The sequence below is a fragment of the Miniopterus schreibersii genome (genome assembly GCF_964146895.1).
Source record: "Miniopterus schreibersii genome assembly, chromosome: 1".
In the NCBI taxonomy this organism is placed as follows: Eukaryota; Metazoa; Chordata; class Mammalia; order Chiroptera; family Miniopteridae; genus Miniopterus; species Miniopterus schreibersii.
The window spans coordinates 107,275,612-107,296,300 of NC_138101.1; the positions used below are offsets into that span (position 1 = coordinate 107,275,612).

Sequence of the window (20,689 nt, forward strand, 5' to 3'; positions counted from 1 at the left end):
GCATCCTTACAATCAGTATTCTGAACTCTATATCTGATAGACTGCTGATCTCCATTTTACTTAGCTCTTCATCTGGACAATACTCTTGTTCTTGCATTTGGGGCTTGTTTTTGTGTTTTTTCATTTTGGTTGCCTATTTGGGTCTGTTTCTGTGTATTAGGTAGATATGCTAGGACTCTCAATCTTTTTGGAAGGTATCTGGGACAGGCCAATAACTGGCCTTGAGTGCCCTGTTTGGAGCTATCAACAACCCACAGCTTCAGGTCCCCTTTGCTGGGGCTGAGATTGTTTAGACAGGACCAAGATGCACACCAAAGTGTGCTTTTCCAAGGTTCAGGTCCAGAAACAGATCAGGCAAAGACTCAAAGCACTGTGAGGTCCACCTCTGCCAGTAGGCTGATTGATCTGATTCTCTTAATCAAGAGCTGGGTCTTTGGAAAGATAAAAAAAATTGATAAAACTTTAACCAAACTCAAGAAAAAAAAAAAGAGGACCCAAATAAAATCAGAAATGAAAAAAAAGTGACAACTGATACCATAGAATTTATAAGAATTTATAATTACAAGAATTATAAGAAAATACTATGAACAATTATATGCCAACAAATTACACAGTCTTGAAGAAATGGATATATTCCTAGACACACACAATCTTCCAACACTGAGTCAAGACGAAATAAAATTTTAACACACTGATAACCATTAATGAAATCAAATTAGTAAAAAAAACTCACAACAAACAAAAGTACAGGACCTGATGGCTTCACAGGTGAACTTTACCAAACAGTCAAAAAAGAATTAACACCTAGCCCTGGCTTGTGTGGCTCAGTTGGTTGGAGTGTTCTCCCATGCAGTGGCAGATCATGGGTTCAATTCCTGGCACAGCACATACCTAGGTTGCAGGTTCCATCTCCAGTCAGGGAGTGTGCAGGAGAGAACTGATCGATGTGTCTCTCTCACATTGATGTTCGTCCCTCCCTCTCCTTCTCCCATCCTACCTCTCTAAAATCAATAAAAAAATAAAAACAGAATGAACACCTATCCTCCTGAAATTATTCCAAAAAAAAAAAAATCAGGAAAAGGGAAGGTCCTCCTCCCTTGGCCTCCACCAAACTACTGTCTGTGCCCATGGGGTATGCATAAATGTTCTTTACCTAAATCCATTCACCTTCCTTATCCAGTCACCCCCCACTACCTCCCCTCAGCCACCAGCCAGTCTGTTCCATGTATCCATGCTTCTGGTTCCATTTTGTAAGTTTGTCAGTTCATACTGTTCATGAGATTCCACATATTAGAGATCATATGGTATTTGTCTTTCTCTGACTGGCTTATTTCACTTAGATCCATCCATGCTAATGGGTAAAAGTTCCTTTCTTCCTTTTTTACACCTGCATAGTATTCCATTATGTAAATGTACCATAGCCTTTTTACCCACTCATCTGCTGGTGGGCACTTGGGCTGTTTCCAGATCTTGGCTATTGTAAATAATGCTGCTATAAACATAAGGATGCATATATTCTTTCTGATTGGTGTTTTGGGATTCTTTGGACATATTCCCAGAAATGGGATCGCTGGGTGAAAAGGCAGTTTCATTTTTAATTTTTTGAGGAAACACCATACTGTTTTCCACAGTGGCTGCACCAGTCTGCATTCCCACTAACAGTGCACTAGGGTTCCCTTTTCTCCACATCCTCCCCAGCAGTTGCTGTTTCTTGAATTATGGATAGTATCCACTCTGACAGGTATGAGGTGATACCTCATTGTAGTTTTAATTTGCATCTCTCTGATGACTTTGAGCATTTTTTCATGTCTATTGGTCATCTGTATGTCCTCATTGGAGAAATGTCTATTCAGGCCATTGTACCATTTTTAATTAGATTGTTTGTCTTCCTGGTGTTGAGTTGTATGAGTTCTTTATATATTTTAGAAATTAATCCCTTATTGGTGAGTATGTTGTCCTATACAGTGGGTTCTCTTTTCATTTTGTTGGTTTCTTTTCCAGAAACTTTTTAGCTTGATGTAGTCCCAAGTGTTGATCTATTCCTATATCCCTTGCCCTCAGAGACATATGGGCAAAAACACTGCTGCGAAAGACATGTGAGATTTTATTGCCTATGTTTTTCCTAGTATTTTTAGGGGTTCATGACATACCTTTAAGTCTTTTATCCATTTTGAGTTGTCTTGTGCATGGTGTAGGTTGGTGGTCTAGTGTATTTTTTATGCATATGCCTTTCCAATTTTCCCACCACCATTTATTGAAGAGATCGTCTTTATTCCATTGTATGCTCTTGCATCCTTTGGCAAATATTAATTGGCCATAGAGGTGTGGTTTGATTTCTGGGTTCTCTGTTCTGTTCCATTGGTTTATATGTCTGTTCTTAGGCCAGTACCAGGCTGTTTTGATTACAATGGCTTTGTAGTATAGTTTGATTCTCAGTATTGTGATCTAACTTTGTTCTTCTTTTTCAAGATTGCTGTGGTTATTTGGGGACATCTTGGTTCTATATAAATTTTTAGAATGTTTTTTCTAGTTCTGTGAAATATGCCACTGATATATATATATTTAAACATATCTTTATTGATTTCAGAGAGAGGAAAGGAGGGGGGAGAGAGAGAGAAACATCAATGATGAGAGAGTCATTGATCGGCTGCCTAGCCTGCAACCCGGGCATGTGCCATGAGCAGGAATCGAACCCCGATCTCCTGGATCCTAGGTCGATGCTCAACTGCTGAGCCACACCCGGCAGGGTGCCACTGATATTTTAATAGGCATTGCCTTGAATCTATAGATTGCTTTAGATAATATGGACATTTTAATGATATTAATTCTTCCAGTCCATGAACACTGTATATGCTTCTGCTTATTTCTACTTTCCTTAAATTTTTTCTTCAAAGTCATACAGTTCTTCGAGTATAGGTCTTTTATTTCCTTGGTTAAATGTATTCCTAGTTAACTTATTTATTTTTGAAACAGTAAATGGGGTTTTCTTAGTTTCTCTTTCTGATAGTTCACTATTGGTATATGAAAATGTCAATCATTTCTGGGTGTTGATTTTGTATCCTGCAACTTTGCTCAATTCATTTATTAGATCTAGTAGCTTTTTGGTGGGGTGTTTAGGGTTTTCTATATACAATGTCATGTCATCTGCGAATAATGAGTCTTACTTCTTCCTTTCCAATCTGGATGCCTTCTATTTCTTCTTGTCTGACTGCTATGGCTAGAATTTCCAGTACTTAGTTGACTAAGTGTGGTGATAGATGACATCCCTGTCTTGTTCCTGATCTTAAGGGAAACACTTTTAGTTTATGCCCATTGAGTATGATGTTGGCTGTAGGTTTTTCATATAAGGCCTTTGTTATGTTGTGGTATGATCCTTCTAGTCCCACTTTGCTGAGAGTGTTTATCATAAATGGGTGCTGTGTTTTATCAAATGCTTTTGTGTCCATTCATATGATCATGTGATTTTTATCTTTCATAATGTTTATGTGATGTATCACATTTGTTGATTTGCGCATATTAAACCAGCTTTGCTTCCCTGGAATAAGTCCTACTTGATCATTGTGTATGGTTTTTTTAAAGTATTGCTGGATCCAGATTTCTAATATTTTGAAAATTTCAGAATCTAATTTCATCAGGGATACTGGCTTATAATTTCCTATCTTTGTTGTATCTTTATCTGTTTTTGGTAATTAGAATAGTGTTGGTCTTGTAAAATGAGCTTGTAAGTCTTCCCTCCTCTTGAAGTTTTTGGAATAGCCTGAGGACAGGTGTCAGTTCTTCCAATGTTCAGGAAAATTCAACTGTGAAGCCATTCTGTCCAGGACTTTTGTTTGCTGGAACTTTTTTGATTACTTCTTCGATTTCATTAGTTATTGGTCTATTCAGGTATTGTTTCTTTCTGACTCAGTTTTCGAAGATTGTATGTTTCTAGGAATGTGTCCATTTTGCTCAGTTTGTCTACTTTGTTGGCATGTATTTCTTCTGTAGATGTCAGTTAAATCCATCCAGTCTAGTATGTCTTTTAAGGTTGGTGTTTCCTTGATGATATTTTGTGTGGAAGATCTATCTACTGTTGAATGTGGGGTGTTAAAAATACCCTACTATGATTGTATTGCTGTTGATCTCTCCCTTTAAGTCCACCAATATTTTTTCACATATTTAGGTGCTCCTCATTGGGTGAATAGAAGTTTATAAGGGTTATATCCTCTTGATGGATCGATCACTTTATTATTACGTAGCGACCTTTTTTATGTCTTATTATGGCCTTTGCTACCCCAGCTTTTTTTTGTCTGTTTCTATTTGCATGGGTAGTTTTCTCCATCCCTCACTTAAAACCTGTGCGTATCTTTTGTTCTGAGGTGGATCTGTTTTAGATAACATAACCATATTCTTATCCATTCAGCTACCCATGTCTTTTGTTTGGAGAATCTAATTCATTTATATTTAATTACTGATACTTATTTACAGCTGATTTTAAATGCTATGTTCCTGTATTTCTTCTTCTTCTTAAAGCAGTCCCCTTAGTATTTCTTGCAATGCTAGTTTGGTGGCAATGAACTCCTTTAATATTTTCTTTTCTGGGAAGTTCTTTATTTTGCCTTTGATTTTAAATGGTAGCCAATGCTGGATAAGCAGTCTTGGTTACAGGTTCTTGTTTTTCATTACTTTGAATACTTCATGCCAATCCTTTCTGGCTTGAAGTGTTTCTGTTGAGAGATCAGGTGACAGCCTTATGGGAACTCGATTGTAGGTAACTGTCTGCTTCTCTGTTGCTGCCTTTAAGAGTCCCTCTTTGTATCTGATCTTGGCCATTTTAATTATCATGTGTCTTGGTGTGACCCTCTATGCTTTTGAACTTGTATGGTATTTTCCTTTATCAGGCTAGGGAACTTTTCTGTCATTATTTCTTCAAACAGGTTCTCTATCCCATGTACTTTCTTCTCCTTCTGGGATCCCTATAATGTGTATGGTATTACACTTCATGTTATCCCAAAGTTCCCTTAAACTATCCTGTTTAATTTTTTTTCTTTTTTTCTGTTCTGATTTATTTTTTATTTTGTCTTCTATTTCATTGACTTGATTCTCTGTTTCATTCAGCTGACTGGTAATTCCTTCCACTGTATTGTTTTTCAGATATGGCATTCTTCATTTTCACCTATTTTTCATGGTTTCTATATCCTTCTTGGTATTGTTGCTCTCACTAATTTCCTTGAGCATATTTATAATAAATAGCCTGAAATCGCTATCTGATAAATTGCTTGCCTCCTTTCATTTAGCTCTTTTTCTAGAGTTTCTTCCTGTTCTTTCATTTGGGGCCTGTTTATTTGTCTCCTCATTTTGGCTCTTTATATTTGTTTCTATCTTTTTTGAAAGGACTGCTATAACTCCCAGTCTTGGTGGGGTGATCTTTTGTTGTTTGGACGAGTGGTGCAGTCTTCTTCATTTCCTGAGCTAGGTGCTTTAGCAATATTTGTTGTGTGGACTGTTTGGATCCCCCTGTTGTAATTGGGTCTTGACTGCTGATGGCCCTTTCATGGTTGGGATCAACCCTGAGGCCAGTGGGCTATGAGGCTCAATCCCGACCACGGTGTGCAATCTGCTGTGCAGGTGCAGTCTTGATGGGTTCAATGCCACAACTGTTAACTTTTCAGGCTGGGTGTCTATAGAGATAAACCTTTATCACCATGTATTTACCTTTTGTGTCTGCATCTCCTAGACCTGTGTGTTCATAGGAGGGACCAAGCTGTATAAATGGGTTGGCTTCTTTTAGCTTAGAGCTGAAGGCAGGCCTATGTTCTAACACCCACTGTGTCACTTACTTGATGTGTAATTTTGGGCCTTAATTGCTCATCTACATATTGGGATTATATTTTATCTAACTAAAAGCCAACATTGGAGCATGGCATCTTGTTTTAAAAATTCATGATCTTAAATTTGTTTAATGAGTACACTATACTTGAATAAAAATGAAAAAAATTGTCTTTTTTCTAATGCCTAGTATACTTTTAATATCTTATTAAACCTTGTTATCATGATAGATTTGAAATTACTATTTTAAAAGTTACTTTGGGCCATCTGTCTGCTCCTTCTGCTATCAAATAAATCTCACTGTATATACTCAAAAGCAATTGTTTTCCTACCACTACCTTTCTCTTCCTACTTTGCTCCCATCATAGATTTTGGAGCAATATTTCCCTGCTCATCAGGGAAAAAAGAATGTGGGCTTAAAGACAGACCTTCCTCTTTCTGTGCTACAGCTTCCCCAATAAAAAAATAAAAACACCTTCTCTGCTGACTGGTTCATTATGTACACAGGTAAATAAGTGCCTGATTGTTCAAGTTTCATTTCAGATTTCTCTTCCAGTTTCCACTAGCCCTAGTAAATTTTAGCAGTGATACTGAGGGATCATGGAGTATGGCAATGATCAATGGCCTGAGAGGCATTCAAATCCTGTCTCTATCACGTACTAGTTAAGTGACTTTGGGCAAGTGACTTAACCGCTCTAAAACTCAGTTTTCTCATATGCAAAATGAAATTAGTTAATACCTACACCACCAAATTACTAGAATTAAGTTAGCCAAATGGGAATTGGAATTATGGCTAAATGTTTGGACTGTGAATATCATTTACAAAATAAGGAGAGCACCTCTGAATAAAAGTAGTTTTTGAGTTGATTCAAATTAGAGGCTAGTTTGATTCCCAGGGTCCTTAAAAATACATATCCTTCCAGATGGGACCAACTATAAAGGCTCTGAATTCCTTCATGCTCCAACAGATGCCAATTCTATGATATAGAAACATATTAAAAGCAATAATGAAACTGAAGAATAATTTCAATTAGCCAAAAAATTTGGTGGTCAAATTGTGGTGAAAACACACTTATATATTGCTGGTGGCATCAAACATTAGTACAACTTTTTAGGAAAATAACAGTGTTATTGTACAGAGAACTATACAATTGCCATACTCTTTGAACCAATATCCTGCTCATAACACCTTATCCTAAGAAACAATTCAAATGAGGAAAATAGCTATAGTTTTATTTAATGGTGCCTGGCACACAAAAGGTACTCAAGTATTTCTTCAAATGAATACCTTTATTTGTACTAACTTCTTCAAATCATTGCCTGTGATTCCTTTCCTTTAAGATTTACCTATTTTCATCAGGTTAGTTTTAGAATCAAACTTTGTCTAGTCTATGTTCTCCCATCTTCTTTAGTAACTAAACTGTTAACTGCTATGACTCCCTTACCTTATGATACTGTAACCCTCTGAACTCAGCTGACTATTACACAGAAACTAATTTGACCACATACTATATCCTTGATGTAATAAAAAATAAATAAATCTGAGGCTTCCTTCAAAATCCTAAAATGTCCTCCTTTATCAACATCCTTCTGGTCTAAACATTCATCTCACTGCCTGCTTGAGACAAGATAGCCAGAAACGTTCACATCCATCCTCACCTGATCCTCAGCATACCTCTAGCCCTGTACATAGCCACTTATATTCCCTCTAGGATCTGAGGAAGAATTACCATCTCCTTGTTTTCATGTATCTTGCTTCCTTCTTCTAGCCTCATCCAAAAATTTCAAGTTTAAATATCCCCACACCATTTTTTGAAATCTAATTCACATTACCACAAATTTCACCTCTTCTTAGCGTATGTCTTTTTTTTTTTTTTCAATACTCACCTGAGGATATTTTTTTTCATTGCTTTTCAGAGAGTGGGGGGGAGAGAGAGAAACAACGATGTGAGAGAGATACATTGACTAGTTGCCTCCTGCATGTGCTCCGACTAGGGGCGGAGAGCAAACCTGCAACCCAGGTACGTGCCTTGACTGGGAATTGAACTTGAGGCCCTTTGGTGCAGGGGAAGACAGTCTAAGTGCTGAGCCACACTGGCCAGGGCACTAGTCATTGTTTTTTGTTTTCATTTTAGTACATTGCTATACAAGGTATTTTAGTATCCAGGTTGTGCAACCATCTGGATACCACTAATGCCAGAACATTTTCGTCACTCCTAAAAGAAACTTCATATCCATTAGCAGTCACTCCTCAGCCCCCGGCATCCACTAATACATTTTGTCTCTAGGAGGTGAATGTTTAGACCAAAGAAGAAGGATATCTTAGGATCTTGAAGGAAGCTTCAGATCTTTTTTTATTAGGTCAAGGATATAGTATTCTAAACATCTCATATAAATGAAATCATGCAGTATGTGGCCTTTTGTGTCTGGCTTATTTCACTTTAGTGTAATATTTCCAAGGTTCACCCATGTTATAGCAGGTATTACTACTTCTTTGCTTTTTCTTGCTGAATAATATTTCATTGTATGGCCATAATGCATTTTGTTTATTCATTCAATTGATGGACATTTGGGTTTGTTTCTATTTTTTGGCTCCTATGAATAATTCTGCTATAAACATTCATGTAAAAAGTTTTGTGTGAATATATTTCCACTTCTCTGGGTTTATATACCTAGGAGTAGAAATGTAAGTTAAGCTTGTCTTGATATCCAAGTCTATTGTTTCTCAGTTCAGGTGGCCTGGGGTATCTCTCACAATGCAAAGAGCTCTATACTGACCTCGCTACTGACCTTCACTCTAAAACCTGCAGTCTTCAGAGTCTACACACATTAATTACAACTTCTTTCCAACTAAACTGAGGGCAGGGATCGGTTCTCATAGTTTGGATCATATAGTAGGTGTTTAATATATGCTCATCCACATACTGAAACCCTAAGATACCCACAAATAAAACATGACTTATTCACTCTTTCATTTGATAGGTATCTGAGTATCTATTTTATGCTGGTCACCGTGCTTAATGTTGGGCATAAATAGTGAATAAAAATGATTAGTTTTATCTTACCCCAAGTGCCAGTTCAATTCCACAAATATTTACTGAATTATTTATGATATGAATGGCACTGTGCCAAGTATGACAGGAGACACAAATAGCAGTAAGATATAGTCTGAAGCTTTTTATGGTCGTACATAAACTCTCTATATAATAACAATGACAAAAACGAACAATAGCAGCAGTACTAGATAGTTAAATGCCATAAAGAACAACAAAATGGAGGGTGAACGAACAGAGCACATATGGTAGAAAAAATGGAAAGAGAAGACAAACATCAGGAAATACCTCTTGAAGTTGAAGGTGCTACTTGAGAAAGGGCCTCAAAGAAGGTTGTATTCTGATAGGGATTCTTGGGAAAAAAGAAAGTATTTCAGGTAAAAGATAGCATGAACAAAGATACAAAGGCTGGACACAGTAAAGAATTTTTTTTCAGAAACCAATCCGGTAAGGAATGTGTAAATAGGTAATGAGAGATATGGTCATACTGTGAAAGATCTTGAATGTTAGGCTTAGCATTTAAATAGCTTTAGAAGAATGGTTTGAATGTCTTCCTATAATAATTCAAATTAACTCAGTGACTCCTTAACCTTTACTTAAAACTTTTCTATTGTATATATTTTCTAAAGTAATCACTAAAATTAATGTTATCACATTTCCACAAGAAACTAAAATTCTTGACAGCTAAGTGAGCATGTTGTTAGGGAGAGACAGAATTTCAGTAATTCTAGCAAGTACTGCATTTCATACTTCCGGAATATGTAATATTTAAAACAGACAGGTGAGCAAAATAGCCAGAACAGCGAAAGCTAGACTGAGGGGAAAACAATAGCATTCATTATGATCCTAATAGCAGGCATTGTGCTGGCTGATTTATATAACATTGTTGATCCACCAAAAGAGCCCATTTAGGTTTATGGCAACTGAGGCTCAGATAGGACAAGTAAATTGCTCAAGGTTGCCAAGCTAGTAAGCTAGTAAAATGCTGACACCAGTTTTGAAGCCAGGCTTGCCTGATTCCATATTTTCCCCTTTGTTCACTTGGATTTGTTTTTACCATACAAAGAATTCTAAGGTGGTAGGATTATCATTAATGTGTCAGTGAAAAGGGCTGAATATTTAACACTTTGGCTTGTATGGTCTTGAGAAAAATTAGGCTGAAATATTCAAAACTGGGTTTAGAATGGCTTAGAGATCAAAACCAAGAGAGAGCAAATTTAGGGCTGCTTCTTGACCCAATCTGAACAATGATCATACCACAGATCTTACTTAGGAATACCAAGGCAGCAAAATTGCAGTTTTAATTTGGAAATCAGAGTAAAACTTCAAGAGAATTTGGATGTTTGTCGGTATCCACTGATGTATTCCAAGTCCTGAGAACAGTGATTAGCACACAGTACATAGTCATTATTTGTTGAAATAATGAAAAGTCATGTAAGGGGTATTTTCATTTAATACTCTTGAAGGCCCTGAAGTAGAGATAAAAACAGCAGAGTAGTAAGTTTAAAAATCATTCAAGTTGTTAGGATGCTCTCTTTAAGAAAACCTACTAAACAACAAACAAAAAGCAATAGTTGTAAGACATTAGCATGACTTTACAAAGAACAGGAGACAAAAGAATAAAAAGACACTTTTTCTAGCACCCTGGTTAATCAAATTTCAGTGATATGGAATCCAGAATTTTGACTTCCTGTTTTAATATTTCAAACTGCTGTGAGCAGTGTATTCAATGACTGCTCTTAGAAAAGAAAATGGTTATCTAATCTAAATACTCCAAAATATGGACGAGTAATGGAATGAAAAATCTCAAATTCATTAACTCAAAGATAACAAGAGCACACTTACATAAGCATTTTTAAATTTTGATGGTAGGTTTCTATTATAACATGCAAAGAAACCTACAAAAAAGAGCATTAAAAAAGAAGCCTTTGGGAGACAGCAAGCCTCTCCATAGAAACACTTTTTCACGGACTTTCCTTCTAGTTTTCATAAACTTTTCTAATATCTCTTATTTGATGGAAACAATGAATAACCACTACTTATCACAAAACATGTTCTCTCAAATACATGCTTTATATATTGCTTTCTTCTGAACAGTTCTTTGAGCTGTTCAAGTCTTTCAACCACAGCAATTTTTATTTCTTTTATGTGTACTTCTTCCATGGAATAGCACCGAAACCAATCTAAAACACACCTTTGCTTCCCAAAGACAGTTTCCAAAAGACAATACCAATATACCATAATATTTTAACTATCTTTTCTCTATCTTTTTTAGTTAGCTCCATAATCTTTACTTACTTCAGTAATTCCTAACACTGTAGTTTAATTTGTCATAATATTTTCTTCTATATTACACTAATAAAGAATAAAGAAGAGAATGAACACATTCTCTCTAATCAGTTAGTTAATACTTGCTTGGGGAAGTCTACACGTCCCTAACCTTATAATAATAACAGACATTATTTTGTCTCACCTTTTCAACTACTGCAGAAATTTTGTAGTCTTTAAAAAGATAACTCATTGATTTTAGGGCCTGAGATCTTTTATGACTATGGGAGGTTAAAACATGTATTTTTGCCTTTACATTTAGTTTAAAACATATTTTCTAATAAACTCTAAACCAAATAACTCTTTTTTTTTTTTTAATCCTCACCTGAGGATATTTTTTCCATTGCTTTGCAGAGAGAGTGGAAAGGAGGGAAGGGGGAGGGGAGAGAGATCGATGTGGGAGAGACACATCATGCATGAGCCCCTATGGGGGCCAGGGATCGAGCCTGCAACTGAGGTATGTACCCTTGGCCAGAATCAAACCCAGGACCCTTCATTCTGCAGGCCGAAGCTCTAGCCAGTGAGCCAAACTGGCTATGGCACAAATAACTTTTTAAAGGAACTAGAACTAAAATAATTGCAAATTCGCCCAGCCAGCGTGGCACAGTGGTTGATGAACCAGGAGGTGACAGTTCGATTCCTGGTCAGGGCACATGCCCGGATTTTGGGCTAGATCCACAGTAGGGGGCATGCAGGAGGCAGCCAACCAATGGCTCTCTCATCATTGATGTTTCTATCTCTCTCCCTTCTTCTCTCTGAAATAAATAAAAATATATTAAAAAAAAGGTACATGCAAAAAAATGAACCTAGACCACCAATTCACACCATGCACGATAATAAACTCAAAATGAATAAAAGACTTAAATGTAAGTTGTGAAACCATAAAAATCCTAGAAGAAAACGTAGGCAGTAACATTCAGACATCTCTTGTAGCAATATGTTTGCAGATACATCTCTTAGGGCAAGGCAAACAGAGGAGAAAATAAACAAATGGGACTACATCAAAATAAAAAGCTTCTGCACAGCAAAAGAAACCATCAACAAAATGAAAAGGGAGCCCACTGTATGGGAGAACATATTTATCAATGACACATCTGATAAAGGGTTAATATCCAAACTACATAGGGACTCACACAACTTAACAAAAGGAAGACAAACAATCCAATTTAAAAAATGGGCAAAAGACCTAAACAGACACTCCTCCAAAGAGGACATACAGACAGCCAAGAGACATAAAAAAATGCTCAAAGTCACTAATCATCAGAGAGATGCAAATTAAAACCACAATGAGATATCACCTCACACCTGTCAGAATGGCTAATATCAACAAATCTATGAACAATAAGTGCTGGCAAGGATATGCAGAACAAGAAACCCTAGTACACTGCTGGTGGGAATGCAGGCTGGTGCAGCTGCTATGGAAAACAGTATGGAGTTTCCTCAAAAAATTAAAAATGGAAATGCCATTTGATCCAGAGATCCCACTTCTAAGAATATATCCTAGGAAACCCAAAACACCAATTAGAAAGTATTTACGCACCCCTATGTTCACAGCAGTGCAATTTACAATAGCTAAGATTTGGAAACAACCCAAGCGTCCATTAGTACAAATGGATAAAAAAGCTGTGGTACATTTACACCATGGAATACTATGCAGCTGTAAAAAAGAAGGGTCTCTTATCCTTTGGGACAACATGGATGGGCCTGGAGAGGATTATGCTAAGTGAAATAAACCAGTCAGAAGGATAAATACCACATAATCTCATTCATATGTGGAATCTAATGAACAAAATAAACTGATGAACAAGATAGATATAGAGATATAGAACCATGGAGCAGCTGGATGAATTTCAGAGGGAAGGTGGGAATGAGGGGGGGGCAGAGAGAGTAATTAAGAAGGTAGATGCATATATACATACCCTATGGACAGGGACAATAGGATGGAGAAGGAGAGGGACATCTGCAAAACTTTCAACAATAATAAAACAAAACAAAACAAAACAAAAAATAAAAATGGTTACTTTTCACCCTGACAAAAAAAAATTACCAATTCCGCGGATAGATTAGGTAAGAATCCAAAAGAAGAAAATACACAGGTTTTATTCTTTTAAAAATCCCTGAAAGACATTACAGGTCACTTGACATATTCTAAAATTACTAATTGTTAAGATTTCCTAAATTCTATATTCATTCCTTCAGTAGACACTCATCCCTCTAAGTATTGTGGTACTTGAAAACAGAAGTCAAGCAATCAAAACTGTTGAGGGTTTATTACCACTTTGCATATAGTTTCTTATAAATCATTGAGAATACAGGAAAAATACAATTATTCATCTTTTGTCTTTTGTGAGGCAATTTCCATCCCCACTTAAAATCTGAGCAGAATCTCATTATCCTTGCACCATGCTTTAAAACTACAAGGAACAGATACTATTTTTTAATCTATCTGAATTTAATTAAATTACAAAGAGGGAAAATGTACTAAAGTCTAACTTTCACAAATGCTAATGTCACATGTAAGAATTTAGGGCTGAGGAAGCAAGTTTTTCTCAGGCACAGGGCAGAACCTGTAGCATAAAATCAACAGGTCTAAGATTTTAAGATACCAATCATATTAAGGTAATATCACGTATGTATTTCTGTATACTTTCATTCCGGTAAGGTGAATATGCCTCATAATTTATGTAAAACATCGAGTACTGTAATAAACCGTGGCTACAGAGTTCCTGCAGCACGTCACGACAGTGACACACCTAGCTAGGTGTGCGCTGGACAGTGTAGGAAGCAGACGTAGGCAATTATCTTGCAGAGGAGAGTAGATAATTTCAACAAGGGATTTAGAATTCTTTGAAGAACACATTAAGAAAATTTTGTCGAGGAGGAAATACTCCATTTTGCATGTTGAAATAAATCTCACATAAATTCTGACTGGAAGGTGGACATTAGCAGCATAAATTGGTGTAATAACCGAACTTTAAACATAAAACTTTAAAACATGGTCTGTGCAAACGACACCAAGCATCACATTATCCAGCCCTTGCCGCCACAGGAAGTGGGTTGGACACCCTAAACCATAACTTTACCCCCACAGGAAGTGAGTTATATTTCCCCTCCCCCGAGGACTGCCTGCCTCCCCTCCCCCAACCGGAAGTGAGGCACCTCCATTCAGTCGGCCTCAAACCGAGACAAACCAATTAACAACAGCAAAAGAGGGTGGAGGGCACCGCCACTGTGGCCACCCCTCAGCTCGCCTAGCTTACTGACCTGCTGACGATAGGGGCAGGCAGGGGCCTGGGTCTAAAGAAAGTCTCCAGCAGAGGACAATTCTCTGAGCCTCTCTCAGTCGCATTCAGTCTTCCCCGGCGTCTCACAGCTTGAGAAAAATTCCTCCGCAGTACTTTATTATTATGTGCTCTCTTTCCGTTTACCTTATCGTCTTAAACACCTTCCCATAGGCAACTTCTATTGTCGCAATAACACTTAAAATCGTTTCGGTGAGGAGAAAAACAAATTATGTCCTATACCTTCAGAAAAATGAAGGGATTATTTTGTTCAAATGCGGAGAAGGCCTACGTGATTACGCAAGTGAGACTCACTTTCGTGGAGGTTTCTGGGAGATGTAGTGTTTTTAATTGCTAAGGCCTGCAGAAAGTATTGGGACTTAAATTGGTCAAGTACTGTATACCAGCTTCCTGGAAAACACAAATTCTGTATTCCACGGCAGGCTGACTGAGGAGCTCTGGCACTAAACGGTCAATACCTCACGAACTTTTTGAACTGAAATTTTCTTTCGTGCCGACCCCAGGTTCTGGTCCGACCGCTCTCCTGAGCCAATCAGGAGCCCTCTAGGCCTCATCTTATTGGGGTATGAACCGGTGAGGAGGGGCACGAGGACTCCCTCCACCAGACTGAGGTGCGACTGCGGGAGGGTCGAGGGCCCGTGCGCGCGCGAACTCGCTCCCCCAGGAGTTCGCCCCCGAGTGCGCGCGCCGATGGGCGGTACTCTGGACTGTGCGGAGGAGGGCGGGTGGACTGGTGGCTGCGAGCGCGTCGTGCACTCGGCGGGGACTAGTAGTTACTGTTAGTGTCAATTGCTCCGCGGCGGTGGCCGCGGTGACCAAGAAGGGGACGGGACGGCCGGCGATGGTGGTCACCGCGGCAGAGTGTGCGCCCCTCAGGTAACAATGGGAGGACTGCCCGCGTCCCCTCGGTTCCCTTCAACTCTTAAGCGCCGGCTTGTGGGTCCAGGGTCGCTGCCGGGTAATCGCAGACCCGGGGAAATCCAGGCGGGGCGGCGCGGGGTCTGGGTAGCCCTACCGCGGGGGCTCTCCGGGAGACCGGCCTGCTACGGCCTATCCGGCTCCGGCCACCCTCGCGCCCCTCAGCCCTGGGGGCCCGCCGGGACTGTGCACTCCCTCGCACTCCCCGCGGTTCTGGCTCCCACCCCTCCCTCTTCCCTCCTCCTCCTCCTCCTCCTTCTCCCTCCTCCTCCTCCCCCTTTTCGTGGTCGTCGTCCTCCTCCTTCTCCTTCTCCCCCTTTTCGTCGTCCTCCTCCTCCTCCTCTTTCTCCTGCTCCGGCTGCTCTGGCAGCGGCCCCCTGTAGTTCGGCGCCACCCAGAGGGGGGAAAGTTGGGATCTGGCGCGGGAGGACGCCCCCGGGCTCTGCTGGGAGGCTGCTGGGGAAAATGCTAGCTGGTGGAGCTGGACGCCGGGAGGCTGGGGCAGGAAGTGCTCCTCTCGCTCCTCTTAAGTCTACTCGCACATCCCTCTCCAAACCCGGGAGCACTTGGCGCAGCCACTCCAGCAGCCAGAACGGAACCCGGTAGCTCTTTGCCTGTTCACTTCGAGCTGAGGCCCCTAACATGCGGTTAGCGCGGTTGTTTGGGGATTTTGAGTGGTTTGGTTGGTTATTTTGTTTCTCCTTTGCCCTTTGATTTATCCGTTCTTGCAACTTTCCTTACCTCCCGCGATGAGGACTTGCCGCGCCACCAGAACCCCTTCCCTATCCTCTCCCGATTGTTTGCAACACCCTTCTGAGAGCTTGATTTCGTTTTCTGTCCTTGGACGACGTTCAAGACTGCCAAGAGCAACGGGAAAGAGGAGCCCTCCCACCTTTAAATGTTACTTTCTTGTAATCCGTTGTTATTTTTAAGATCCAAGCATAGAAATTTGAGAGCTGTGGAATGGAAGTTATTAGAAGGTTGGCGCTGAGTTAAAGGAAAATTAGATTTTATCTTTATTGGCCTTGCTGTAGACAACCTAATACAAAATCTGATGCCTGTTAAATGTAAGACTAGACATTGAATTAAATCTTTGGAGACTTCCATAAAAGGCTTTTAGGTCATTGGATAATATGTGTAAATAGCTTTTCACGTGAATTGGGATTGCCGTGAGGATTCTGTTTGGGGCCTACCTACTGACTTTTGTTTAGCCACAAGTGTCTTTTTTCCTGATAAATGAAATGATGTAGTAGTGTGTTGTTGGAGAACCCGTATTGGTCTCTGGAGTGTGGTAGTGAAAAATGGGAATATCCACAGGGTAAAACTTTCCATGAACAATCTTGGATACACCCTTCATGATGGCCTCTCCTATAATCTCAGAGCATTTCTAGATAGCTCAGTTCACTGGCTACCTTAATTACTTTCTGAAGTGCCTGGCACTTCTCTTTGGTGACTTGTGTAGTTAACTATAATGGCAGGCATGGTTCATTTTCTTGGCTTCAAATATGGAATTGTAGCCTTAGCCCAGAAATAAATGGAAGCAGAATTCATACCATTGTTGGTAAGTTTTTGCCATGACAAATGCACAAGCTATGTGAAAAAACAAACATCTTTTTTTAACTGTCAGAGGGGAAGAAGAGGAAACATTTTATCATGTCTTTATTTTGGAGGCTAACATGACTATATTAGGTGGGAAAAAAATGTCAGATTATTTACTTTAAGGGTTTTTGATGTGTGGTATTCCGCTCCATCCCCTAACCCCCATTTAGGGGTTAACATTTACGTGTGGCTGGGTTCCAGGATGGGAAGAAAAGGAAAAGTTAAGAGTGCTTTGAACTATAATGATACTATGACTACTCATTTTATCTAGTGATAGTACAGTGAAACTGCCTTGATAATTTTTGTACGCCATTAACATTCAGTCAGAATTCATTGTTAAGAGTCTGTCCTGAGCACCATAAAGAAATAATGCCACTTCATAACTGTTTCTGACAATCATTAAAAAATTGTTCCTGCAGCCCTGACTGGTGTGGCTCAGTTGATTGGAGTCTTGTCAGGTGCACCAGAAGGTTGTGGGTTTGATCCCTGGTTGGGGCACACGTGGGAGGCAACCGATTGATGTTATCTCTCTCACATCAATGTCTCTCTCTCTCCCCCTCTTACCTCTCTAAAATCAATTTAAAAAGAATTGTTTCTGGAATGTGTTATATGTGTACTCATATAAACATTTATCTTTGTACATTTATAGTAATGTAAATGTTTAAGTCTGAGAGCTTAAAAACTTTTATTTGCTTATTTGCATACATGTGTTTTAACATCTAGCAGGGCCAAATAAACATCAGCCATAAATTCATGCTCTAGCACATTTCATATAACTCTCCTAAATTACTCCATGGTGAAGCATCATGAGATTAGCATTTTTCATGAGAGAGATTTGTTTTAACTTTTGTTGGATGGATTAAGTAATGTAGGAACTAAATTGTGGACCTTGGCATGCCAAGTGTGAGTTAATGGCTCTTTACCACTAAGAGTTGTGGTGAGCTTTATTTTCTCATTTTTATTTTTTTAAGTGTTGCCTTTTAAAAAAAATCTTTATTAATTTCAGAGAGAGAGGAAAGGAGAGGGAGAGAGAGAGAGAAACATCAATGATGAGAGATTCATTGATTGGCTGCCTCCTGTACATCCCCCACTGGGGATCGAGCCCACAACCCAAGTATGTGCCCTGGCTGGGAATCGAACCACAATCTCTTGGATCATAGGTTGATGCTCAACGACTGAGCTACGCTGGCCAGGCTGTTTTCTCATTTTTGTTTTCTACTGTATTTCCTACTTCCCTCCGCCACTCCAGTCCTTTCATTACTAGAGAGCTCCTAGGAAAGTCTAGTTTCCTTGGGGTGGGTGGAGGTGGGCAAAGGGGGGAGGGAAGGGGACACCTGCAACAATGTCAATGTTAAAAATTTTTAATTAAAAAAAAAAGTCTGGGCTCCTTCATTGCTGGTTTGTTTTTCTTGCAGAAATTCTGGTAACTTTCAGGCCAGGAATAGATAGTTCACATTTGTTTGACAAATGTTTTGAGTGTCTTTTAAGTGGTAGACATGGTGGTAGGCCCTGAGTATGTGTAGAATGATATCCCTTTTTGCAAGGAGCATACAGTTTAGGAGAAGGTAGCTGATAACCAATAATTACAAAGTGCTGTGCTATATGACAGGGATATGCAGAATCTTATGAATGGAAGCAGAGAGGGGGAGGGTAGTTGACTTGGGATCTTAGGGGCAGGGGTGTGTTTGTCCGTACACTAAAGCTTCGTGGGTTCGATTGCTGGTCAAGGGCACATACCTGGGTTGCAGGTTAGATCACAGCCTGGTCAGGGCGAGTACAGGAGGCAACCAATTGATGTGTCTCTCACACATCGATGTCCCATTCCCAATCCCATAAAAAATAAATGGAAAAAATATCCTTGGTGAGGATTAACAAACAAACAAAAAATGCAGAAGTTAATCTAGGTTCAGAAAAAGGGAAAGGACATTTTAGATTAGTGTTGTCCTATAAAAATCTAGTATGAGTCAAATATAAAGTCACATGTATTTAAATTTCTTTTAGAAACCACATTAAAAAAGTAAAAAGTGACATGCTATCATTTTTGAGTACTTGCTAAGAGTGAAGGGGAACATGGTGGAATAGGGAGTCTTAAAAAGAGTATGAGTTTATAACAGCTTTCAAGGGAAGGGTGAGGGAGAGGCATGGGTGCAGACATACAAACATGACTAGGAAAATTAAAAAAGGACTGTTAGGCAGCATTGAGGATCCATTTGAGGATTGTAGACTTTGGATTTGTAGACTCCTACAAATCCAACTTGCATGGTTTGATTTTCCTCCAGCAGTGATTACCCTGGGTATAACTGAAGAAACGCAAGAATTCATATGGTGTGTATTATTTTTCTCCTTGATTGTAAGATGAACAGCTGGCGTTCAAGTACTGTTGCTTCAATTCCAGGGCCCAGGCCGTTATCCACTGCTTTGCAGATGTCTGCTTGGTAGAGATACCTGAAGAACAGTTGGTTGAGGGAATTAATGATATTGAAGATTGTGCCTGAAATGAAGAACTGTGGAGTCCATGAGCAGGAAACCTGGAAGGGATGATTCAATTGGAAGAAAATGAAGGGCATAAAAGGTTAGAGGTTAATGTGAAGCTGAAGAGCTTGCTTGTGAGGAGGGAGCAATAATATTAGCTTTTATTTATGGAATTATTATGTGCATAAATAAATTTATTTATGGAATTATTATGGAATTACTACCTAATTGTAACACTAACTCTATAAGGTTATTAACTTTATCGCCTTTCCTTTGTCATTATCCTGCAGATGAAGAAACTGAACGTTGTTCTAGGTGTAGAGTGAACCAAACAGACAAAAATCTCTGCCTTCATTCTAAAAAGGGTGAGACAGACATTAAACACAATAAGAAAGTGTGAACCTTGAGAAAGAAGACACCTACTAAGGAGGGCTCCTGGTGGTTAACTGGGCTCATTAATGCCCCCCCCCCCAAAAAAAACCCCCAAAACAACACAAACACAAACAAAACAGAGCCTAGCAGCCATTTCTACACAGGTTCCGCTCAAGCAAACTGCACTTCAGGGAGAAGCCTGCACTAAACTATCTGCTTCTGCACTCCTTGCCTGCACTGTTTCTACCATCTGAGCCATCCCATAGAAAGTTTCACTCACTGGGACCGAGGCTTTTCCCACCCATTCACAGATGCACAGCTCTGACCAACCTGAGTGGCTCTATTCTGAGGGACCAGGACAATGCCTTTGGGCCAAAATGAGGATTTGAAGTCGTTTGCATGAGGATGGACCAATTAGGGACTAGGGGTGGGGGACTTATGTTCATGTAAGCCGGCTCACCTCTCTGGCTGAGAGTGCACTTTCCTTTTCCACTGAAAGCTGCATTCCCCTGGCTGAGCTGAAATACCTACACATAGTAGATTAGACTGGCACAGAAAGGAGCAGACCAAAGCACAGCAGAGCAGACCAGCAAGGAACAAAGCAGAGCTGTCTACCGGAGAGGGGCCTGGCCCCAGCTGCCTGCCTCACAGCCTTGCTGCTTTGTTTACACAGCTGTGCTGTATCACAATTGAGTTGTTTTACACTGAATAAAGTTTTCTTCTTCACCTCATCCCAAATTGGGGATCCTGTTGGTATTGAATTGGTGCTGACCATTGGTTGACAAAAGTTATTGCTATAGTATATTAGAAGGTAATAGGTAAATGCTGCAGAGAAAA

At 39.5% G+C, this 20,689-nt stretch overlaps 2 protein-coding genes across 5 annotated transcripts in view; one reads left to right on the plus strand and one right to left on the minus strand.

The window, feature by feature from the left end:
• Positions 1–14,749, minus strand: part of HMG20A (high mobility group 20A) — a 91,499-nt gene extending 76,750 nt beyond the window's left edge. Inside the window, exon 1 of the mRNA XM_081150976.1 lies at positions 14,454–14,749. The gene's annotated coding sequence lies outside the window, so the exon portion shown is untranslated. The remainder of the gene's footprint in view (positions 1–14,453) is intronic.
• Positions 14,750–15,086: 337 nt separating this feature from the next.
• The window catches only part of PEAK1 (pseudopodium enriched atypical kinase 1), a 222,092-nt gene continuing 216,489 nt past the window's right edge, over positions 15,087–20,689 (plus strand). For 3 of the 4 annotated variants that reach the window (XM_081150939.1, XM_081150940.1, XM_081150941.1), the window contains exon 1: positions 15,095–15,367. The gene's annotated coding sequence lies outside the window, so the exon portion shown is untranslated. Of the gene's footprint in view, positions 15,368–19,403; positions 19,581–19,770; positions 20,584–20,689 lie in introns of those variants that run through there. The other variant, XR_013999824.1, reaches the window with a different exon arrangement.